Source organism: Zonotrichia leucophrys, chromosome 5, assembly GCF_028769735.1.
Source record: "Zonotrichia leucophrys gambelii isolate GWCS_2022_RI chromosome 5, RI_Zleu_2.0, whole genome shotgun sequence".
In the NCBI taxonomy this organism is placed as follows: domain Eukaryota; kingdom Metazoa; phylum Chordata; class Aves; order Passeriformes; family Passerellidae; genus Zonotrichia; species Zonotrichia leucophrys.
The window spans coordinates 12,067,334-12,091,174 of NC_088175.1; the positions used below are offsets into that span (position 1 = coordinate 12,067,334).

General features: G+C 39.5%; 1 protein-coding gene across 1 annotated transcript in view; it reads right to left on the reverse strand.

The window, feature by feature from the left end:
• The window catches only part of KCNK13 (potassium two pore domain channel subfamily K member 13), a 49,021-nt gene that overhangs the window by 2,032 nt on the left and 23,148 nt on the right, over positions 1-23,841 (reverse strand). The window lies entirely within an intron of this gene.

Below are 23,841 nucleotides of genomic sequence, written 5' to 3' on the forward strand. Positions count from 1 at the left end.
TGCACCAAATCTTTGGAACACAAAGTGAAATTTCGGAGGTTCACTTGACTCCTGGTGGCAGTGCAGGTGGCACATCACCCAGCACTCAGCACCCACCGTAGCCTGGCTTTGGAAGCTCAGGCTGGGAGCACACACCAGGTGACAGCCCCTGGCAGGATCATCATGAGTGTCCCAGTAGGAGTTAAAGATGCCCTGCATCTGACTTGGCTGTCTGTCACTCATTAACAACCCCTTTTTAAATCAGCATTGCTGAAATTTTTCTACTTCTCTGTGTCCCACTCCATAACTCAAGTCTGCATGTGGATCTTAATCTTATCAAAAGTCTCCTCTGATCTGATTCCCCGTAATGAGATTTCTTAGGCCAGAGGGGCTTCAGTCTACTCTCAAATATTTCCCATCCTAAAGTCTGAAATTAGTAATTTTGTTTTGGTTAAAGCTGTTGATAAGACAATCTTGTTTTAAAAAGATATTACTAAAGAATAAAAAGTTGTCCAGAACATCACTGAGCAAATTGGAGTAACACTCATGACAAATCTTTGCTGGTGTTTTATTACGATTATTAAAGGTCTACATAACTGACCAACTAAGCAAAAACATTTTTGTTGACAGGACAGAAAAATCACAGGATTTTTAATTTCTCTTTGTAACTATGAGATGCTAATTATGAAATAAACACATCAGGCTCTGAGAAAGAAAGGAAAATATGTCAGAAAGGAAACAGTCAGTATGATATACTAGTACTTCAAAGACAAGAAAAGAGAAATGTGAAAAGACCATGTTTCCAACAGTGTCAAACTGCACCTCTCTTCCCTTCACTTAGCAACCTGCTGCCAGCACAGATTCCTCTCTAACGCTGGCCCTGCCACACTGGGAAGTGTCAGCCCTCACTCTCACCCCTCCAGCTTGAGCCCCACTAACAACAGCTCCAAGCCTGGGCTCTCCAGGGTCTGCCCTGCACTTCTGCCTGCATCCACAATCTAACACCAAGTGGTCCTACAGGAGGCTCCAGCCTCCTCATTAAATTTCTGTGCTAGGGAGAGCTGGACTGCAGCTCTGTGGTGAGGAAAACAACATGACAAGTGACAAACCACAGACAAAACGTTCTTCACGACAAGAACTTTTTCCTGTTGTTGCCCTTGGCACACAAATATTTCCTCTTGCTTTCCACCCTCCCTTTCTGTTCCATGGTTTGATCTCTCTATAATTGTAGTTTTAATGCTTATTTTCAGTGCAAGCTGGCTTATATGCAAGTCATGACCTCCACCCTGTGGACAGACACAAAAAAACAATGGACAAGAGGAACCTCAGCAGCTGGTGAGGTCTGCCCAAAGAAGCTGTGGGGAGGGCAGTGAGGGGCTGCCATGGCCCTGCCCCAGCCTGTTCCTTGAGAATGGAAGCAGCTGTAGGCTGGGCAGAGATGGAAAGGTGGGGAGCCCCTGGCACAGGGTGAGCAGCATTTTGGGACTGGCAGGCATCTCCTACAGCATAAAGCAAATGCCCTGGAAAGAGAAAGGCTCACGTTCCCAGAGGCTGCTCTAGGGATCCTGCCTCTGGCATCATGGCCAGAGCCTGAACTCCTCAGGCTGTTTCTTTAGCTGACTGGATTTTGTTGCTGGGTTTGTCCTGCTACCCACTAGCAAAGGCTTTACAAAGGCATTCAATAGGCATTCCAGGGAACTATGGTGAATTATGAATAAATGACATAGTGAGCAATTAGAGCACCAGTGTGACCCGTAGAGCCCAACAGTAAAAGAGCAAGAAATTGCATTGCAGATTGGAAAGAAAATACAAAATGAAATTATGAAATCATATAAAAGAGGAAATAAAAGCAGTAGCTGACACTTGGAGACTATTTGAAAGTACAAAATTGCTTCTTGTGATGAAAAAAAAAAGACACAACTGCAGAAAAAAATGCTGGTGATTCTATGATAGGAGAGAATGCTGATTAAATTTAGTGATTTTTATTTTACAAGCTGGGTGATATTTCTTGAAAACACTGTTTCGAGTAGCAATTGAAATTATAGTTAATCAAGTGGAAATCAGATCACTCTGAGTTGGGAAAATAAAATGTTTTAAAGGTTCCAAAAGTGTTTCAATCAATTTGTTAGACATGTCTGCAGTGGCACTATTGATAGAAATGCATGACAAATTCTAACTTCACCAGCCCAGCAGTGAAGGCAGCATTCTTAGTAAAAATTTCAGGATACTATTTTGAAATCAGTATAATACTGATTTGCCTCTGTCCCATGATCCATTGACTTCTATAAATTAGTATGATCTTTCTTAATATTCAGCTGAACTGATCGAGTACATTCCTTAAGCTTCAATTTTTCTACAAATGTTGTGGTTTAGTTTTTTTTACCTATTGCTTAAGCAAGAATTCTGGGGCTTTTTTGTGAGTATTCATATTAATTCTGAATTTCTTTGTAGCAGATTTACTTTATTAGAAGCTGCAGGAAATTGAATTCCAAGTAGAGTCAGCAAAAGTTTTCTAAGCACTGCACATCTCCTATGGAAAACAAATCTTTAGATTTTGTTTTGGCAGCAAAATTTCTGTTATGAAGTCTGGTACTGCAAAGCACTCTAAAATTCACCTGTGTGTTCAGGTTATATTGTGTGGATATATTAAAAAAAACAACTAAAAAGGGAAATAATATCAACAGCAGAATATAATCACTTGTCATTATTTCTTGAAGTTCTGGGTATAAATGGAGAAAAGCAAGCAGCTGTATTTCTTATCATTAGCCAGTTTGATAAGAAGGACTGAGGTCCAACGGGAAGTTCTCCAAAAGCAGAACCCTCCAACAGCAAACAGTGAATAATATCAAGCAAGTATTAATCTCAATCTAGTAAAAAGATTATATTGAAATCAAACAAGAGGAAAAAGGCATCAACTGCCTATTCCAGGCCAATATTAGGTAATTTCATCTTTTCTGCTGCAAACTGCTCCAGTGCTACCAGCTGCTGCAGGTGTTTCTCATGGGTCATTACCCACACTCATCTCTCTCTGCCTGGTGACACATGGTAAAACTCTCTCTGCCTGGTGACACATGGTAAAACATAAAACATTTTATGTTTTAATTGTGGATGTCCTGACATTCACAGGTTACATTAATTAAAACTTCATTTCCTGGTGCAACTGGTGCCGTGAAAAAGTATGAGAAATGGTTCATCAGTCCTAATCCCTCATGAATGAAGCCCAGGGTGCCCCAAATAGCTTGGGTGTAGAGACTGGGACAGACATAGAGATTTCACAGTCAATTTTAGATTATGCAATTGGGTCTTTCTATTGTTCTGAAAAATATCTCTCTTTTCTGATAGGTCTGAACTGAATGTATGCAGTTCACTGCTCCTGCCCTTCCCACAAAGAGGAAGTAGTTAGAAAGAGGGGGCAACAATGAGTCATTGTGATGGTAGAAATATAAATATCAACACAAAACAGATTCCAGTTTAGCCTACAATGTGAGCTCTTTGTGATGCTGTGTCTGTACTCCTAATGTAGTTTATATTTATTTATTTTTCTCTGTCAGCTCAGTTTAGACACTCATTGGGGCAATGATGAATTTCCAGTGAAATAGACAATGGATAATAATTGATAGGTGTGAACCAAACTAAACAGGACAAAGAGTTTCAACTGCAGTGAAAAAAAGATCAAGAAAAGTAACTAGTAAAGAGAAATACAGGAAGACTTAGATACCTGCAAAGATGCTGACCCTCTTTTTTCAGACACATTCTGTACTGAACTTTCTACATAAGGGTGTTTTGTGCTTCTAAAAGAGACAGAAGAAATAACTCTAACAGAAGCTGTACTTCAAAGGCGTAGTTGAGAAAATGTTCTATACTTTGCACTGTTCCAACGATGTGCAGACACCAATACTTTGGCAAAACTCACTTCTGCCATGATAACCTCCTCTGCTGTTCTCTGAGCAGGATAAGTACTCCTGACAAAAATTCTCCCTTGTAGAGACTCCTGTAAGACCAGCTAAAGGACTCTCAAATCTTGTCACATCACTGCCTTCATGACACTGCTATGTCAGCAAGCTTGTAAAAGTGTCCTGTTCCAGAAAGGAAGGAGGACATTAAGTCCTTTCCAGAAAGAGAAGAAAAAGACTCATTTCTGTGAAGACTTCCACTGTATGAGAGGACACATTGATGGAAGCAGGCATGTGCTGTCACAGCTACCTGATGGTAACAAACCTGCACTTAGGTCCAATTTTGATATGAAAAAATATCTTTAGTGCTGATGATTTTGCTAAGTCTATGCAGAAAAGCACACACACACACATATGTATGCAGGCACCTCTGATTTCCCATCAGTGGATGATCACCATCTGAACTGTGCAGCTGGTTGGTGATACATCCATGCATGTTGTCTTAAACATTAATTTCAGCATCTTGATCTTGTCTCTTATGAGGAAGGGAGAATGAACTAGCCATGAAACTTTCCTTTTATGGAAAAACTATTTGACAAAATAATATTTTATCAGGACAGTCTGAGATGTGGTATCATTTATTTAACTGCCAATGCTGTTTTCTTGTGCAGATGGCTAAGTGGTGGGGAAAGACTCATCCTGCCCAGGGAGGAAGGGACATATGGCTATAACAGCATTCCTTTGTGCTCTATGCCTTCTGCTCCCAGATTTGTCGGCCTGAGCAACCTCTGCAACTCCTGCCAGCATCTCCTGCTCTCCAGAGCTGTAAAACCTGGAAATGTCTCCAGGGCTACTTGAGCTGAGTCATAACTGCAGACTGCTGTGATGAGTGCTCAGCTGCTTGGAGACCTGGGACCTGCCCTGTGTGCTGCTGCAGCTGCTTCCATCTGTGCCAGAGTGCACCTGCTGTGCCATGCAGAGGCAGGATGAGAGGGATGTAACCTCCTGCAGACCTCCTGGCAGGGTTCCGTCCATTCCAAAAGCAAAAACACTGATGCTGGAACTAATGGTGTAGGATTTCTTGATGAAACAACACATGTATGAGATCTTTTTCCCTCTCTAACCTGTTTGGAGACTCATCAGAGAGTGCTGACAGACAGCACTCTGGACACTGTTTCAGAGAGGCTGGAGATAATGATTTGAGGGCTGCATGGATGCCATGCTTGGTCTGTGCCATCACTGGGGCAGGAGCCTTGTGTAAGAGCTCAGGCATAACATTTCTTTCCCTCTGAGAAAAGGCTTCTGTCACCCCAAGCCTGTGACCAGGTGCAGGTTGGTGTCACACCAGGTGTGTGAATGGGACTTCAAGGTTAGAAATAGCAAAACCTTGGGTCTTCACTGATTTGTTCTGCAAGGCATAAGAAAAACTGGTTTTGTGTTAGTGTGTGAAGCAATGTCTCTATTTAACACAGCAAAGTTCAACTCACAGAGAGTCACTGTTAAACCCTCTCTGGAGAGCTGGATGCCTGTTACTGCCCTTCTCTCATCTCACATATGGAAACTGCATGTTCTGCCTTGAACAGAAACCCACCTTAAAAAGTTTCCGATGTTAAGAAATTTAAAAGACATAAGCAGAAGGAATGCTAAAGGGACAACATTAAATGAACAATGTCATCAAAAAATCAATTTCAATCGACATCTTGAGGGATCTGTTGACAGCTCTGTTATCATGTCTGTGTAGTCCTTAAAGAATACATGACTGTAACTTTCATTATTGCAAGATTTTCACATAAGATAAATGGAAACATTGCCATTCTGTTTTATATAGTTAAGGTTATATTTTATTTAAAGTTCACATGAGGTCTTCTATAAGAAATGTACACAGCCTTATTACAGCTGCTGTGTGATCATAAATTCAATCTATAAATGTTTTATGCCTACCTTCATGTTTCTGTTTATAATTTTTATATAGTTTTTGATGCTGGAGGTGCTAGATCTAGTGCCTTTCCATCACCCCTAGATAGATTTGCACCTCTGTACAGCTTTTGTGTTACTATAGGGATAGAACAAAGTTCAGTTTTGAAATACCTTATTACTATTTTTGAACTTCATAACTTGTTGAACAGTCATTTAAAGATTTGTATTTAGCCTTAAAACACATAAACATTTATCTAATTAAATAATATACCTTGAATATTAAATACAATTTTTGTATTTAAAATACAATATATATATAAAAATTGTATTTAATATTCAATCATATTTTCCTTTTGGTATGTTGTATGAAAAGGCACTTGTGCCTGCATGTGCCTGGCTCCAAGACAAGCTCAAATCCTGTGCTCAAATGTGCTTAAGAGCTTCTGCCTTGGTATGGGCACAGTAATACTGACAAGTGGTAGTTCTGTGGACAAGGTTCATAACTGAAAAATATACAAAATTACATCCGAGTCAGATATATATACATATATATAAACCTTCTTTTTTTGAATAGAAACATTTCTGTTGAATAGTCTACTTTACTAACAAATAGCAGTAACTTCAAACCATAATTCATCTTGGCAGGATAATAGTTTATCTGAATTGTGAATCTAATTAACACTGTTTCAAGAGTTTCTTTGCAGCCATTCAGTCTGTGTAAACATAATAACCCCAACTATCATGGAACAGGAACATAATACTGTGTACTCATTAAGCTATAAATTCATCTGCTCTAAAATTTTCCTTTTTAAATCATACAAAGCTGCCTGCATTTCAAGAATTTTCAAAGGTTAGTTTTAAATTGCCTATTGTTACTTTATTGCTGACACATACAGCTTTTCTCTGGAATAAAGTTTCAGCATTTCTTCTCATTTAGGGGTAAAACTATGGGAAACAAGGCAGGCTTTTTGGCCCCCTCGGGGGGAAAAACAAGTGGTGCCTGCTTGAATCTTCTTGGTAACCTGAGTTTGGGGACATACTGTTAGCAGCATCCCAGTACAGGGGATTTTGTAAAATTAAAGTTCTTCCCTGGCTTTATATACCAACAATTTTAAGCAATAATGTCACTTGTGATTCAACTGAAGCAAAAATATCTCAGCTGTGAGTATTAAGCTCAAAAAAGAAAAGTGAAGAAAAATAAATCTGCAGTATTACAGACTGTAAGGAAGTTGGACACAGATAAGAACTTATTTTTGATAAGTTGAAGAAGGAGTATATGTGCAGGTGTGTTTGTGTGTGATTACATTTTCCTAACCAATTTCAAGCCTTATCTGGATGTCAGAGAGGAAGTTTGGTAACCATTGCTACCAGAACAAGCACGTGCCAAGGGCCTCAGCAGGAAATAAAAACCTCATCCAGAAAATTAGTTTGGCCTGATGCTTGGATATATCAAACTAAAAGATAGATCAAAAGACCATGGCATAAAAACCAGTACAGATACAGCTTTAGTTTCTTGGAGACTGACAGAAAGCCCCAAAATGTTAGGAATAAAAGAAAAAAAAAGTCATAGTACTCAAGCAGGTGCTGCAGGGACTACAAATATGAAGCAAAGCCCATGAGGTCACACCATATAGAAAAGGCTGATGGTATTGTGTCTAATAAAGATTTTGAAATATTCCATATAAAAGCAGAAGCATATATTAACATCGTAATTAAAATTTAAAAAACTGGCAGATGATGGCAGACAACATTATCAGACATTTCAGTGAATATTCAGCACTGGACAACTGCTTCTGAAGAAATGACAAATCTGAGAGTGCTTGTGATGAGCATATGATGACAAACTTCGACTTTGGTTTTATTAACTCTGAATTTTTTATCCATTAATCTGTGTCTCAAGAACCTGGAGTTATGAAGGGACAAAGGCTATTTCTCCCTTTTTTTTACATTTTGAAAGCAAACATTCTTCCTGGGGTGGGAGGCCCTGATGGATGGACACTTGGGGAAAAAGTGTGAGGTTTTTCAAGCAATCACAGAACTACAGAACAGTCTGGGTTGGAAGGGGCCTTCCAAGATCATCTCATCCACTCCCCCTGTCATGGCCAGGGACACCTTCTGCCAGACCAGTTGCTCAACCTAAGTAATGTTGGGCTTCTCCAAAGACTATATCACCTTCCAAAAAAAGGCGTTTTTGGCACCAGGTGGAAAAATGTCAAGAGAAACTTAAGATACCATAACAAAGTCAAAAAAAAATCAAAGAGATGTGACAATGGTAGAAAGCACAGTGAATTTTGGCTCAGTGAAAAGAGTAAGTCATTGCTGAAACCATGTGCTGGCTTCTAGCCACATAACAACAAGGTGTGTACCTTTGCTTTTGAAATGTCTGGCTTTTTCAAAGTGTAAAAGGACTTGCTAGAGTCCCTGGCCTAAATCTATTGCATATGTCCCTTCCTGTGAGGCCAGAGACGCTCTTTTAGTGACAGTTCTAAAGGTAAATGCCTGTAAGACAAGCATAAATTCAGTGATCAAGCCTACTCACATGATTTTAACAGGTCCAAACATTTATGTAAAGCAGGGAGGCCATTTGTAAAACATGACAGGGAGGCTCAATACTCTGCTACTCCAAATCCTCCACAGTAACTTTGGCTTGCTGTCTAAGTGTTGTGCCATTACAAATGTAAAAACACCCACAACACAATAGCTATTTCAAGGGCTGAATCTCTTCTCACCTATCTGGGTGATGATCAGTCCTGCTCTGTGCATATTCAGTGTCTCAGCATTTGCCTCACCCACACAAACAGTTAAACAAGGACAGGACAGGCGTGCAGAGGCGGGGAGAGCTGAATGAGATCTGAGATTATAGCAAGATGCTAAGGAGTAGTTAAAAGCTACAGAGCTAGGCATTTTCTGATATAACTGAACAAGTGATGGGCTATGGGCATCCCAAAATCAGACAGTGGCTAAGGCAGGAAGGGACCTCTGGAGACTGGCCAGTCCAGCCCCCTTACTCAGCAGAGCCTCCCTTGCACAGAGGTGCCCAGTTGGATGGGAATTCATCTGGAGGTTAACAGGGATCTCTGGCTTTCCAGTCAGATATTTATAGATTTGTGGAAATAAAAATCATACCTTAATGATGTCTGGAAACAGAAATGTTCACACATGCAAAGATAAAGCTGCAGTGAAGCCTTTCAGAGGTAAAAGTGTGAAACTGTTTCTGAAACACTTCTGATTAAATGGCCCATAATAGATTTTGACATCTTTATTTAAAGATCTTAATTAAAATTATTTATTTCAAGAAATCTTTCTTTACTTTCTCTCTGGTTTATGAGATTTTTCTCTGCAAGTGGGTTAACTGAGTTAACAGCTTTTGTTTTGTGAGCAATGACTGCACTGCTGTTGGAAGCGCAAGCCATTCTAGAGAAGGTCTCCTCTCTGCCTGAGGTATCTGCATATCTGCAGCTACTATTTCCAACAAAATATTTGAGAGCCTCCAGGGTAAGTGAGCTCTTCTCTGATGACAATCCCTGAATGGAAATGATAAGGCTGAAAAATATAAGAGTAGAAACTCTGTGGGTGAAATGTCTGGCTGTACTTCTAAGAGGTTGCATGCACTCTGGAGTGCAGCACAGTGTGCTGCTCATTTTCTTGAAGCTGAAGGTTGTGTCCTGGCCTTCATACTAAGGAACAGGGACTTCAGAATGGCCCATCTTTTCAAACATTAGTGTTTAAAGAAGGAAACCCATTTTAAAATGCACAAAGAGAAATTTATCACAAGAATCATCCTAGAGATTTCAGATTATTTTTGAAGATAGTTTTTCCCAGTCTTTGGGAAGCTGTTAAACCCAGAAGCAGGAAGGTTCAGTGGTTGGCAGCTTATGTACAACACTCAGTTTTGTGAATACCTTTTTCACAGATGTGGCCTGGTTTACTTGATACTGTTAATGATGATCAGACAAATAACTAAATTTAATTAAATTGTTTTTCACACTCTGCTTATGAAAATACTGAAGCTGAGAAAGCTTTTACTAAATATGTTTATCCAAAACCACAGTTGTATTGCCTCTTTAACTCATTGAGTATTCTTCCAGAGGAAGAAAAAATGCCCAATTTACTCCAAACACAATCTACTTGTAAATTTAAAAACCCTTGAAAAAATGACAAAATAAAGTCCTGGCTCTTTATAGAAGTTTTGAAGATGCTACTTGTACTAGTAATAGGTTTAAAGGCTTCTAACTTTATAGTTCACAGTACTTATTCCCCAGCTGAACAGCGTATTTTGCTTCGGAAAAGAAGCACATAATTAAATAACAGGATTTCTGAGGACTCCGAGTGTCCAGTGGCTAACTGTGTGAAAAGAAATCTGAAAGTTTTGAGGCCATTTATCAAGTCCTTTCTGCACTAGAAGGAGTCTGTGCTGTCTTTTGTCTCTCTATAATGGCTTCCTGGAAGCGAAGTCCAAAACAGTTTGCCACACATGAAAAGGCAAGAATGCTTTAATACAGCATATAATGTATATACTGAAAAATAGGTACAAAACCCTATGCCACAAAGGATTCTCTTCTAAAATAAAAACTTGTTAGTGAATTACTTGAAGAGACAGAGTCTATCAGACTCATGAAAGAAAGGTTTTTGAACTATACAGAAAAAAAAACATTTAGACAGGAGCTGAAGAAATGATTGCTTTCAAAGTCACAGCAACTTTTCTAACAGGTAGAGAAATAAGTCACATTCTCCAAATGAGTTTTAAATGAAGAGGAAAAGATTATGCTTTGATGTGAAGTTTTGAAAAAATTCTCAACACATACGATGAAGAATGATGCAGACAGAGAAAAATTAACCTTTTTTCAGCAGCAGAGGCAGACCACAGCTGCCAAACTCCCACAGGTGCAAAAGATAGAAAAAACCCCTAAAACCAAAACCACACCAGACTGTTGTCAGGAGTATAACATGACTTGAGCATGTATTAATATAAGAATGTTGAATGACCAAATTAGCTGGTCCAGTACAAAAGTATTTTGTGAAATAACAAAAGGATTTTAAAAATTGGCTAGCAATTATTCCAAGGAACTTTGCTTCATCAAGGCTATCAAAGCTCCTGGGGTGCTGATACTTTAATGAAACCTGGTGGTCAACCATGGTTGACTTGGTGATGCCACATTTTGCTGTGTGCTGTATTGATACCTTCCAGGATCTTTGGGAACACATGCAAATCTGTATCACACATACTGGATTTGACAAAACCCACCACTGTCCTTTCCTTTCTGGCCTCCTATGAAATGAAAATTGGCTGAAGTACTTTTTCCTCAGTGCATTTATAAGCGTGTGAATATATGTATTTGTATATATTTAAAGATGTGATTTTAAAGTATGACTTTGAATAAAATTTTGCTTTTCAAGTGTCACAATCAATGTTTTCTAAAAAATGGTTAAAGAAAAACTAGCAAAAACATAAAATCACCCACCAGCTGTTTTGCAGTCCCAAGAGTTGTTTTGCTTACAAACATGACAGTAACATTCTTTACCAGATCTATGTCTGGGCTTGCTAAAATTTGTTTTTATATACTCTTGATAGCTTTATGGCTTTATAATTTATCTTTCTCAAAAGCATTGTTAATAGTTCTCCTAACAGAAGAGCTGGAATGACCAGCTTTAGGTAATTCAAATGACCACTTGAGAGGGGGATTTCTGCAAACTTCATGAAGTTCAGCAAGGCCCAGAGCAAGGACCTGTGCAGGTCAGGGGGATCCCAAGCACAAATACAGCCTGGGCAGAGAATGGATGGACATTAACCCTGGGGAGAAAGACCTGGTGGTGTTTGTGGATTAAAAGCTCAACATGACCTGGTGACTTGTGCTTGCAGTCCAGAAAGGCAACCAGATCCCAGGCTGAATCAAAGGATGTGTAACCAGCAGGCTGAGGGAGGTGCTTTTGCCTCTCTGCTCCTGTGAGACCCCACCTGGAATGCTGTGTCCAGCCCTGTGGTCCCCACACAAGAAGACATGGACCTGATGGAATGAGCCCAGAAGAGAGCCATTAAGTTGATCACTGGGCTGGAAGACCTCTTCTGGGAAGACAGGATGAGAGAGTTGGGGTGGTTCAGCCTAGAGAAGAAAAGGTTCTGGGGAGACCTTACAGCACCTCCCAGTACTTAAAGGGGTCTACACAGGAAAGCTGGAAAGAGACTTTTCAAAAGGGAATATAGGGATAGGACACAGAGGAAAGGCCTCAAATGGAAGGATAGCAGGTTTATATTAGATATTAGGAAGAAATGCTTAACTATAAGGGTGGTGAGACACTGGACAGCTTACCCAGAGAAGTTGTGGGCTACCCATTCCTGGAAATATTCAGGGCCAGACTGGATGGGGCTGGATGGAGCAGCCTGGTCTAGTGAAAACTGTTCTATCCCATGGAAGGGGAATCATAACTAGATGAGCTTTAAGATAATTTCCAACCAAAATCATTCAGTGATTCTATGAAATGATAAATCCTTCTGATTGAGAAATAAAGCATCCAATGCTGTCCAGTATTAAAAAGCATTTAAGGTATCTAGTGCAAAATCAAACATAAAATCCATCCTTGTTTGAACATTTAATGGCTACTCTGGTAGAGCATGCATAGTTCAGAGAAAGAGGAATGAAGATGTTTTCATGAGTGAATAGCAAATTAAACCCCATCCACCTGAGTAAATGGGCACTGACAGGTGAAGATATGAAGATGCCCTGCCATCCTCAAAAAGTTTTCTTTTGTGTAAGATCTGTTACTGCCCATATAACACCAATAATAAGGTGTCACCAGACAGAAGATCTGAATATACTTGAACAACCTTCGGTTAGCAATGGCAGCTGCTTCATGTGTATGTCATAGCCAATTCCTGTTCTCTTCCTTCCATCCTCTGATCTGCAGTTTTCAATATCAGGACTTTTTCAACATCCATTTACAAGACTCACAACTGACAACATAATGTTTAAAGCTGAAGATGTCTTAGCAGACCTTCTACAGAAAACAGAACTCACAAAAACCCTGACACCCGGATTCAAGTACCTCAGGAACTGGTCCAGCTGCTTGACCACCTGTGAGTCATTACCACATACCCCACACAGTATTTGGCGGTGCAGAAGGCCCAGCAATACCTTCACCTCCTTCCCAAATCCTAGGGGTAGGGGTGCAGTCCATGGATTACCGTGTCTGGTTAGACCTTCACTGGGCAGCTGAGCTTATTGGAAGTCATATTAATTTCCATTTCCATGTCTAGTAAACTTGTCTTGAACAAGACCTGCTGCTGGACAAAAGGTCCAAAAGCAGAGAAGATGCCTTCTAACACCCACATCCAATGACTGTGCATGCTGAGGGCGTACAAGGGGAATGGACTTATGAATTTGACCAGGCTTTCATTCCCAGATAGCATCACCTCCTGCTGGAGGTGATGGAATGGCTATGGGACTAAGGGACCATTGATCTGGCTTTGTTGGGAATTTTTTTAGTTTTTATAGGAACTTTGCTTCCCTGCTTGCTCTGTGAGGATTTCTGTTATTCCAGCTCTGCTGCACATTCTGTCCTTCCTCCCTCCATCTTCTCCTTTAATGTTGGTTTAGATGTCATACTTCTCTTGTGTTCCTTAGCAAAAATCCAAGCTTAGAAAATCCTTTTTACCTTGCTTCATTACTTAAAAAAAGTACATATATTAGAAAATAACTACTATGAAACTTAGAAGCATCTTATTAATCAGCTTCCAGCATTTCATAGAGATTAAACATGACATACTTACTGACACAGTAAAAACTAAAGACATGAGGGAGGCTGGGCTAACTGACATCATGCACATGATTGAATTTCTGGGTACCTCCTCCCGAAAAAGTTTTGATGTGAGAACCAATCTGTTCTCATAAAATGATTAAGGGATATTAGCAAACCAGATTTACTTTACTGCATGTCAATTTAAATTTGAGAACAAGATTCTGTGGCTAAAAATATATAGTTTGAATGGCAAATTACTGTATTTTCTCCCTACATTATTAGGGTACATATTTCTCTTCAACACAAAATAATCATGACTACATGTATTTCAGTTTTATTCACAACTCAATTATGAAAACACAGAGTGCTCTGTAGATTACCTCCCACATGTCTTGCCACAGCTGAGGCCTTGGAGCTTGTGGGGAAGAGGATGTGCAGTTCTTCCACTCTTGTCTTTCTACAAAACATTCACAATTTCAGTTTATGACTTTGCCATTTTACCTTGGAACCATTGCATCTGAGGAGTTCTCTGATGATTCAGGCAAAGATACCATTTGCTTTGCAGCCCATTCAGCACATGGAATTATTTTTTTTCAGGGATGTTGTTCACCTCAGGTTTACTGAAAACATCAATGCTTACAGTGTATTACCTTTGGTACATTAGAAAAAGCAACTTCAAAAAACCCCAAAATTCCAACTTGTATATATCACCCTATAAAGCATCCTTTCAAGGAGACTGTACAGTTATGCTTCTTTTAGTACAATTTAATATTACTTTATTTGTTCTGCTCAGTAAATTCTGTGGTTTTATTATGGTATCCCCCAATTAATTTTATTTTAAATAAACTGAAGTGACTGTTTTTAAACTCAGCAGTGTGAAAGCAGGTAATTCAGCATAGTCACAACTTACTGATGTGAGCAGGTGTGAGGAAATGGCAGATTTATTCAAGTGCTGTATAAGTAAGCACATGCCAACACAGTCTACTCTTCCTCAATACAATGATACCAACTGGTAGAGCACAGATGTCTTAAAAAATGAAACGTGCTTTACTGCTTGGCTTGTAAAATATGAACACATTATTTTAAAACTCCTGCATTCCCCATTTTACACAACCCTTTGCAGCAGTGCTCTCTTTAGAGTGAGCCAAAGCACACAGTGCTGCCTGTACTGATCCCCAAGAGCTGGGTCAGGCACACAAACAATTCAACAGGCTGAACAGATGTAAAACCTTAAACCATGGGTTCACTGCTTTGACTAGGAAGGCATCTTGTGAGTAAGCTTTTCTGACCACTGCATTGGCAAAGGAAAATCTAGGCTCCCACTGCTGTTCCCATAAGCTTCTCCTCCAAGATTTACACACGTGGTGTGCATTTTCCAAGTCTCTCTAAAACCCATGCTCTACATGACCAATAGGAATTCACATTCAGTTTGAGAAGCTATAATATAGTTCCATTTCACCATCTTTATTAGAGATCTGCCAAACACACTTCCTTTCTAATTTGTATTTGGTCATGAGAACAGCACTAGTTGTAAGAACAGTAATAGTAATAACTCCCTCCTGTTAAGATAAGTTAAAGGTAATGCACACTAAATAAGAAAATGAAGGCATTATTACCATTGATGGGGGCAGGCTCAAGGATTTTGAAGCCTCAATGCCCAGTTTTGAGCTGCACCACTATTCTGAGTAACAATATACCAGCTTCAGCTGTTCTTGATCAGAGACCTTGCCACATCCAGCCTCATTACTGCTGTCGCAGTTCTGCTATTTGGTTTAATAGAATTTGTGTAATCTGATGGGTCAAAAGCTACAGACCGATGGTTTCACAAGAACATGTTGGGGATCAGGGAAGAAAAGAAAGAGAAAGCAGAAGGAGCTTGGAGTGAGGATAAATGACCTGAAGTAGAGTGCAGATCTGAGTCCAAACATCCCAACCCCAATGTTGAGAGACTGGGATTTTAATCTCTGGGAACAGACTTGAGAGATGCTGGCTCTGTATCAGTACTGGGCACCTTATACCAAATCCTTTATACTTTCAGGTGATGGCAAATTTGAGTACAGAACTCCAGTGGATCTCACTGTAAGTGGATCCCACCTACCAAGTTCTGCTTAAGCCCTGTTGCTGCAGTTCTGCCAGCAGTGCCATATCAATGCAGAAGCTGTCAGATACACTGATAACAAACTGTAACTTTCTCAATTTACACTGAAATTTGAGAATAATTTATCCAGTGGCAATGGCAGCAGAAGCAGCTCTCGCCCACTTGACCCTGGCACTTTCTCGTGCCAATGCACCTATAGCCTCACATTGATCCAAAGGAGAAGTTAAAAATCATAGAATGACTTGGGTTGGAAGGGACCTTAAAGACCACCTCATTCCAATCCCTCTGCCAGGGCCAGGGACACCTTTCACTAGACTGGGTTACTCAGAGCCTCATCCAGCCTGGACTTGAACACTTTCTGGGATGGGCCATCCACAATCTCTGAGCAACCTGTTCCAGTGCCTCACCACCCTCACAGCAACAAATTTCTTCCTAATACCAAATCTAACCCTAGTCTCTTCCAGTTTAAAACTGAACCTTTTGTTAGAGTATTTTTAACCAGTTCAGTCTTGATCCAGCTAATTGCACAATCCCATAAGAAGAAGCAAGATGTAAGAGAGAAGTGGTTCTGGGTGTGGAAGGGGTTTAGGACAATGGGTGCAGCACTGACTCTGAAGAACATCAGGGACAGGGTGTTTTCACCAGGTCCTAGTAGGTAAGTGATTCATCAAGTGCTGGATATGCCATCCTCTCATTCCTGGAAACTTGCTTTCTGGAGGCATGTTTGCTTCACTCCTGCTTGCCAGGGGAGGCCCAGAGAGCTGAGCTCTGCCAGTGCTGCTGCTGGCACAGGAACTTTTTTAAAAAAAATTAAATTTTTTTTTTGTAACCATCAGGGAAATTCACATTTAGGTTCTTTTAGAGGAATTTCGTTTCTCTTGCACAGTGTGTGACAGGCATTTGTACAAGCCAGTTTAACCTGAACAGTTCAGCTGTCCAGGAAAAGAGCAGGTTACCCTCCCGTGCAACCCTCCATTGAAGAAAAATTTTCATTCCTTCCATTACCACAAAAAGTAGCAGAAACAGCTATTATACATGAGTTTAAAAGCTGACTTATCTCCAGTTCTTTTACAACTGTATTTAGGAGTGTAAGAGGGACAGGTCCATGTATGCCACCATGCCTCAGCTGTGTAACCTTTCCATGACTACAGCAGTGAGCCAGAAAGCTCGCTGAAAGCAAGGTAACAGGTATGTATGGCAATGCTACTGCTGGAAACCTGTGACAGTGTTTTTCCTCTGTGTTGTTCAGTCTGTCTTTTCCTCCTGTCCTCTCCTGTGGATACTGGTGCAGGGAAACCAGGAGTGCAATATGGCTGCGTCCATCCCAAAGGCCACCTGGACAATCAGATAATTGATTTTTCTTATTTTAATAATCCACCCAATTGCTGTTTCCTTTCTTTTCCCAGATCCAAGATAAAGCTTAAATTATCTTGCTTGCCTGTTTTATTTTTCCTTAGGCACTTCACTGGCACAAGTCCAAGCCATTCAGGAGGAGGGGGAGGAGCTAGGACATCACACAAATAGTCTTCTTTGGGACACACTTGTTCACATTAGACTCCATCCACCTTTGTTTTATATGATGGCAGTTCAGCTAAATCAACCTTTTTTCAAGTACAGCAAATTACTCACTTCTTAACAAACCCAAGTAAGACAAAAGTCACCTGGGATTTTATTCAGCCAAACATGATTCACATGCAGCTTTGGGTTTCATGCTTTATTTATTTATTTCTAAGACAAGAAATTGACTGCAAAGATTAACAAGAACTTATCCTGAAATTTGCAAGGAGGTCTATCATATCATATTTTGTTTATTTTTCTATTTCCCAGAGGATAGAATAAAGCTGTTTGAAGAAGTTAGAGTTAAATAGTCATTGACAGTTTATATTTCACTGTATTTTTTCAATAAAGGATGATTTTATCCAAGTCAAATTCCAACAAATTGAACTAAACCACATAAGGAACTGATCCACATCTTCAGGTCTCCAAACATTTCCCATCATCATTAAACAGACAGAGTAAAAGTCTGCTAGCAGCTTATAGAAACCTGAGACAGCTTTTAGGTAGATGAGATTCTACCTGAAGAAAAAATTCAGATCTCCTGCTCCTATTTTTTTCTCTTCTCATATTTGATACAGGCATAATCTGCTAGAAATCAACAATCTCACATTCTTCACATTTGAAGATTCTCCTCCCTACTATTTGTGTGCATGTAAACAAACTGGAACACTGCAAGGGATAATTACAGTTCTGTACACAAAATACAGAACAGGACAAGATTTCACTTCAAAGCAGATGCACAGCATGTGCACACCCACAGATGAAGTGCTGTGTTTAGCATCTGGATAAAATGCAATATTGATACCAATAATTAAGAAATAATTGCTAACACTTCCCACTGCAGAACAAGTGAACACTTCCATCAATGCAAGCTTGGTCTTGCCAGTTTAAAGTAACAAGATGCAGGAAATTGCCACATTTACTATTCATAGAAAGTTAAGCAACTCTTCATGGGCAATGGATACTTTTGAGTTCTTTTCACACATTCTAAAATTTCTCTTTTTCTGGCAAAACTTTCTCCTGCCTTCCAGGATGAATCCCACTAAGTGTCAACAAGCAATATTGTTCTGCTATGAAGGGATGCTTGGGTTTAGCTTGACAAAAATCAGAGCCTTTCAATGGAATGTGCACAGATGGTGGCTTATGCCTCGAAAAAAAGTGAAGACAGGAAGCATGAACTTGAGCTTTTTAGAAAGAAAAGCACTTGTTGATGGCATGTGCAGCTAAGAGGCAGGTGTGCAATGTGCACAGTGAGGCAGAGTCTCAAAGACAGACTTCCTGTTGAGCTTCTCACCAAAATATGAATGACTGAAAATACTGTCACTTCTTTCAAAAACTTGCATATTTTCTTAGTTTATCCTATGGTGAGGAACTTCAGGCTTGAAGCTGTGACAAATTGCAGTGCACAGGTCTTTGCTTCAAGAAAGGAATCAACCAATGGATGGCTATTCAATCCCACTGATAATTCTTCTCTGCACTTTAATTACAATGGATGGATCTGACATTTTCTTTCACTGATACAGAAGTCTGATCTGTGCTCTTTATTTTTTTTTTCTGGTTTAAACCAATCCTGATGGAGTTATAATTGGCTCTCTCAGAGATAACTTTTGTCTCTACAATACAAATCAAAACCAACTCAAGGATTTATTTTTCTTCTTCATTGTTAGTTACACAGTCATAGACTACTGAAAGTGAGAAAAACAAGAAGAAGAAAGTGTTTCAGTAATTGCCATCTGTAGTTCTTTGGAGGATTTTTTTTTAGTTAGCTTTAAGTTGGAGAAAGTGAGTTCTGCTTTTACATGTGGGCAGATGCCTGGGCAGCAATATACAATGCCATAATATTTTGGCTGCAAATACTACAAAAGTGATGATTATAAAATATTTCTATTAAATAATCACTATGTCTGCTACAATAATGTGCTTACCAGCATATGGAGTGGTAATTAAAGGCTAGAGTAAAACAATAGACTAACATTTTTTCTATTTAGACTTCTATTTTAGAAGCGAGACTTCTATTTTAGAAGAGAGAAATACCTGCCACAGAGCATCTTCTCATGTAGTTTGATGCAGAGATATATGGGAGGAGTCACTTTTCCCCCATGTATCATATGAAAGTTCAGAAAACATGACAAATAAAAAAGGCAAAAACTGTTAATGTGTGAAAGGAAACACATTATATAAGATGGTAGATTATGTTTAAAGCAACAAAACTGTTTAGATTAAGAAAAATAATAGTAATTTACTTGGAATTATATCAATATTCTTGCTGTCAATACTTCTTGACATGGGAAAGTAATGAAATTTTCAGCAGGAAAAAGAACACCTTCTTCATAAATTCTAAATGAATGAATCTCTGTCAATGCTGATGGACAAATTCTGCCGTAACTCCAACAGCTGAAATGAAAGAAATACTGAAAGTCTAAGCTGGTCAAATGATACAAATCCAACTGCTAGACTGGCTGTATCTAAAATCACTTTTCTGTTTCTCATGCAGGCACAAAAGGATCACAGCCCCCTGCTTTTTCATAGCCTCTAGACTTTTCTTAGAAAGCAAATCTCATGATACCCTATTATTTCCACTACTTTTTGCTAAAAATTTTATCTTCTCTCTCTACTCTTTGTATATAGCTTGAAGCAAGGAAGACAAAGCATAAACTTGACCAAGGGCGAGAAACCTGGTCTCCGTAACATACTTCAGGTGTCTTATTGAAGAAAAAAAGACAAAGTGCAAAAAAACCAAGCAATGAAGCAGGATATTAGAGACAATCTGTCAGAACAAATGTTTCAGTGCCTCCACGTTATTATTCTCAAACCAGGTGAGGCACAGAATTTCCAAAATATTTCCTAGTAATTTTAAACATGTATGGGGTATCTTAAAAACCCATTCCATTAGTTCAAGTCTAAAAAGCCCCCTGCATTTGGAGTAAAATCTTGACTTGGCTGAACTCAATGGCATAGAATTACTTAGAAACCTGCAGAAGCCAAAGAAATGATGATTCACAAGGCTTTCACACTGGTATTTGCTTGTACTTTTCATAACTCAAACATTATATTCCATTAGAATGGAAATGGGATGTATATTCTATTGTGATTAAACTGACTCTCACTGCAGTTGTATTAGATAATTGAGTGTTTGCCTAATTTGGCAGGTGTTTAAAACTAAGACAGAGGAAAACCAAAGTCTATCAGCTAGTGGTAAAACTTTGACTCCCTTTTCTTTTAACAACTTACAGCATTAATTCCTTGACTAAACAGATGTACCAGGAGTATAAAACAAGTGCTTATAAGAAAAGCATATTAAAGTAGTAAAAGCAACAAAAACACTTCAACTCCTGGCATCTAACAAATTGATCCCATTGGCTGACCTCTAATTGACTTCCCATGGACAAGTTTCTCTCCGTGTGACTGCACATCCACAGCTAAGGCTGCCCGGTGCTGCTGCAGTGGGGGCAGAAAGGATGCACTGCCAAAGGCCATCAACAGCAGCGGCCTCACATCCTCCTGGCCTTTCCCACACTGCCAGCCTCCCTGACAAGGCAGCACATTAACCCTGAGCCCAGTCCAGGCTTGTTGGCCACTCACGTGCTGTTCCCCAGGTTAGCAGCACCCAAGTACTGCTGCACTTCTGAGAGGCCCAGGCACTGACAGTCAGACACTCTGCCTGCAGCACAGCACCAGGCAATCTGCCCAGCATGGGGGCCCTCGTCACCAGCTGGAAAAGATGGGAAATGGCATGAAATAAAGGCAAAAGTGTGTTTGTAGAATTACATTCACTTCACCACTCCAGTGCTGCTGGAGTGTTTGGTTTCCCAGGGAATATAGATATGGCATTATGGTGTTTGCATGCCCAACATGGTGTTTCTCACCTCTGAAAATAGCCAGCTAACCAATCTTTGTAAAGGGAAGGACTGCTGCCACTTGCCTATGAGACAATGTGTCAATATCAATTGGAGAGTTTAGTCCCCAAAGCATAGCTATTGACACAGCTTATAAAATGATTGACTCTATTTTTATACATTCTCATCCACCATATACAGATGTTCACAGAGGAAAAGTTTTACACCAGCCATAGAGTTTGTCCCTCCTTTCCTGTGCCTTTGTAACTCCATTACAAAAAATCTGTTTACACTGGGGAAACACAACAGTGAGTCAAACACCAGGACAGAAAATTAAGTGACATATAAATCTGCTGTCAGCAACAGATCTAAAACTTTTCACAAATGACTCAGTATCTAGAAAACAAAATAAAGATTATCTCATAAGGTTGACAAAAACTGGGGGGAAACACCAGAATCCCCAAATAATTTCAATGGCCTAGTTGTGTAATAAGCTACATAGTATTTCAGCTACATTACTTTTATATTATGTAGAAAAATATGAAAATTTTAATATTCTGAAAGCTACAGGTTGGACATAGTTTGTCTGTTAAAATAAGGTTACATGGTATTCCTGAATTTAAAGTAGGATTCTTATTGTATCAAGATTTCTAACTCACTGAAGTTATTAAATTGGCTAAAATGTAACATGCAGTAGGATCTGCAAAATATCCCTCATTGACTCAACATAATCAAGAGTCATTTCCTGTGGAAGAACTACATCTTACTAGAAGATACATTACATAGGTGCCTCCTCTGCTTATGACTGAGCATGTCAGTTCTCTCAGCATCTGCAGCTGTAGTTCATCTCCCACTCCACTTGGCACAATTAAAAACTTGTAAGGAAATCATAGGAAATTATTCACAAAAACTTTAATTGTCTTGCCCATAACCTAACAGAAAATCCATGTAGCTGGGGCACTTAACACTAAGCATCTTCTAGACCACTGCTGATTCAAATCCGATATCTAATGATTAATAAAATTTCCAATTTTCTTCCTGATATTCATCTTATACTTTTTCTTACTTAATATTAGCCCCTTACTATTAATTATGCTTTTTCATGTTAACTAAATCCACTCTTCCCATTAGGCTATGTTTTCAAATACCTGTAAATTGTCACCAGTTTATCTTGCTCTATCAAATATTTACAGGTTGTTACACAACAGACTCTTACCATGCAATTAATATTTGCCTTTTTAAAATCCCATCTTCTATTCACACTTGGACCTGCTGGAAATCAGTGTAGCTCTCCCTTTTTGGTGATAAATTTGTTTACAATAGCAAACAAAATGTAGTCAAGAAGCTCTGTGTGTTTACCCAGATGAAGCTGTGAGAAAGCACTTCAGGGCCCCAAAGCCTCCCCCACTCTGGCCAGGTGTGTGGGGAGCTGCTTGGGGCTGGTTGAAGCAGGAGCTGCCCCAGCTCAGCGCCCACCCTGGCACCATTTGTGTTTCCTCTGCCTGGCTCTGGACAGGGATGGTGGCAGAGGATCTGTTTGCTCCCCTGCCAAACCCTGTGCAGCCCTCTGGCATCCAAACAAGCTTCTAGGAGGCTTCAAGAGGCGTCAGCCTGAGGGTTTTCTAGAGAGGCTCTGTGCTAGAGGCAGTGCAATGATTGCTGGCACTACCCCACCTCCTAAATGAGGGAGGCAGAGCTCCTGACATCTGCAGAGCAAGGAAAATGACATCTTTCCTCTACTTCCTTGTCACCCTCACAAAACTCTGTGAACTGACTAAGCAATAACCGAGTTTTCTGGTTTCTAGAACTACAGTGGAAATACATAACCTGACTTGCAAAAACCAATTGTGTTTTCCTTGCTGCTAGAGCATTTATCTGAGGACATGCCATTAGTGCTTCTAGCGATTGTGACTCAGAGAGGGAAGGGAACTGTTGGGTTCTATTTTAAAGAACATACTTCCTTAGAAAAGTGTGGGCTTATTTTTAGAAGTCTGTAAAAGTCACTTTGATTCCTCAGAGTTCTTTCAAAATTACTGGAATGTGTGATGCATTCATACCTACAATAATTGCATTAGGATATTTGTTAGGAAACTCATGCTTAATAAATACTGTTATTTGCTCTAAAACTCAATTTCCATTGATGTTCATGTTCTGAACAATGATCTATTAGAGTTAACTCAGGGCAGCTCTAACAAGTACTTAGGAGAAAAGTCTGTATGTAGGCCCTAGTTAAAGCGTGTGATGACTCCAAAATCCAGAGTTTCAGTGGTAAACAGTTAGCAGTAAATTTATTCCTCCAAATATTCTGTGTTATAGATTAAATGAATTTTTTTCAGTATTTTTTTCAGATGAAGACAGATAGAATTAAAACTTTATTTCTAAGTATCTATTCTAAACTACCATTCATATTTATGTGCTACAATGACTAACAAGGGCTACTTAGACTGTAGCCTTTCTGATTTCATAATATACTCTATACAAAATTAAAAGGCATACCAAGTGCTAAAATGGCAATAATACAAACTATAGAGAGGCTGAGTTAATTTTACCACTAGCAATTTTGCTGTTACTATGGCAAGTGTGAAAGCATTCCTATTACTTAAGGCAGGATTTTGCAGCGCTACAAGTCCTCATCTCAGAGATACTCAAACCCTTTTTTAATATATTAATTACTTCTACTGTCCACCTTTGACTTTTCCCTTGTGGATAAACATTGCCAGCCCATGGCCTCATTTGTTGCAGCTTTCAAGACAGTCTCAACATAGCATTTGGATCTGATTCTGTCTAAAACTGCACACATGAACTGGCTCTGCTCCTGATTTTACCC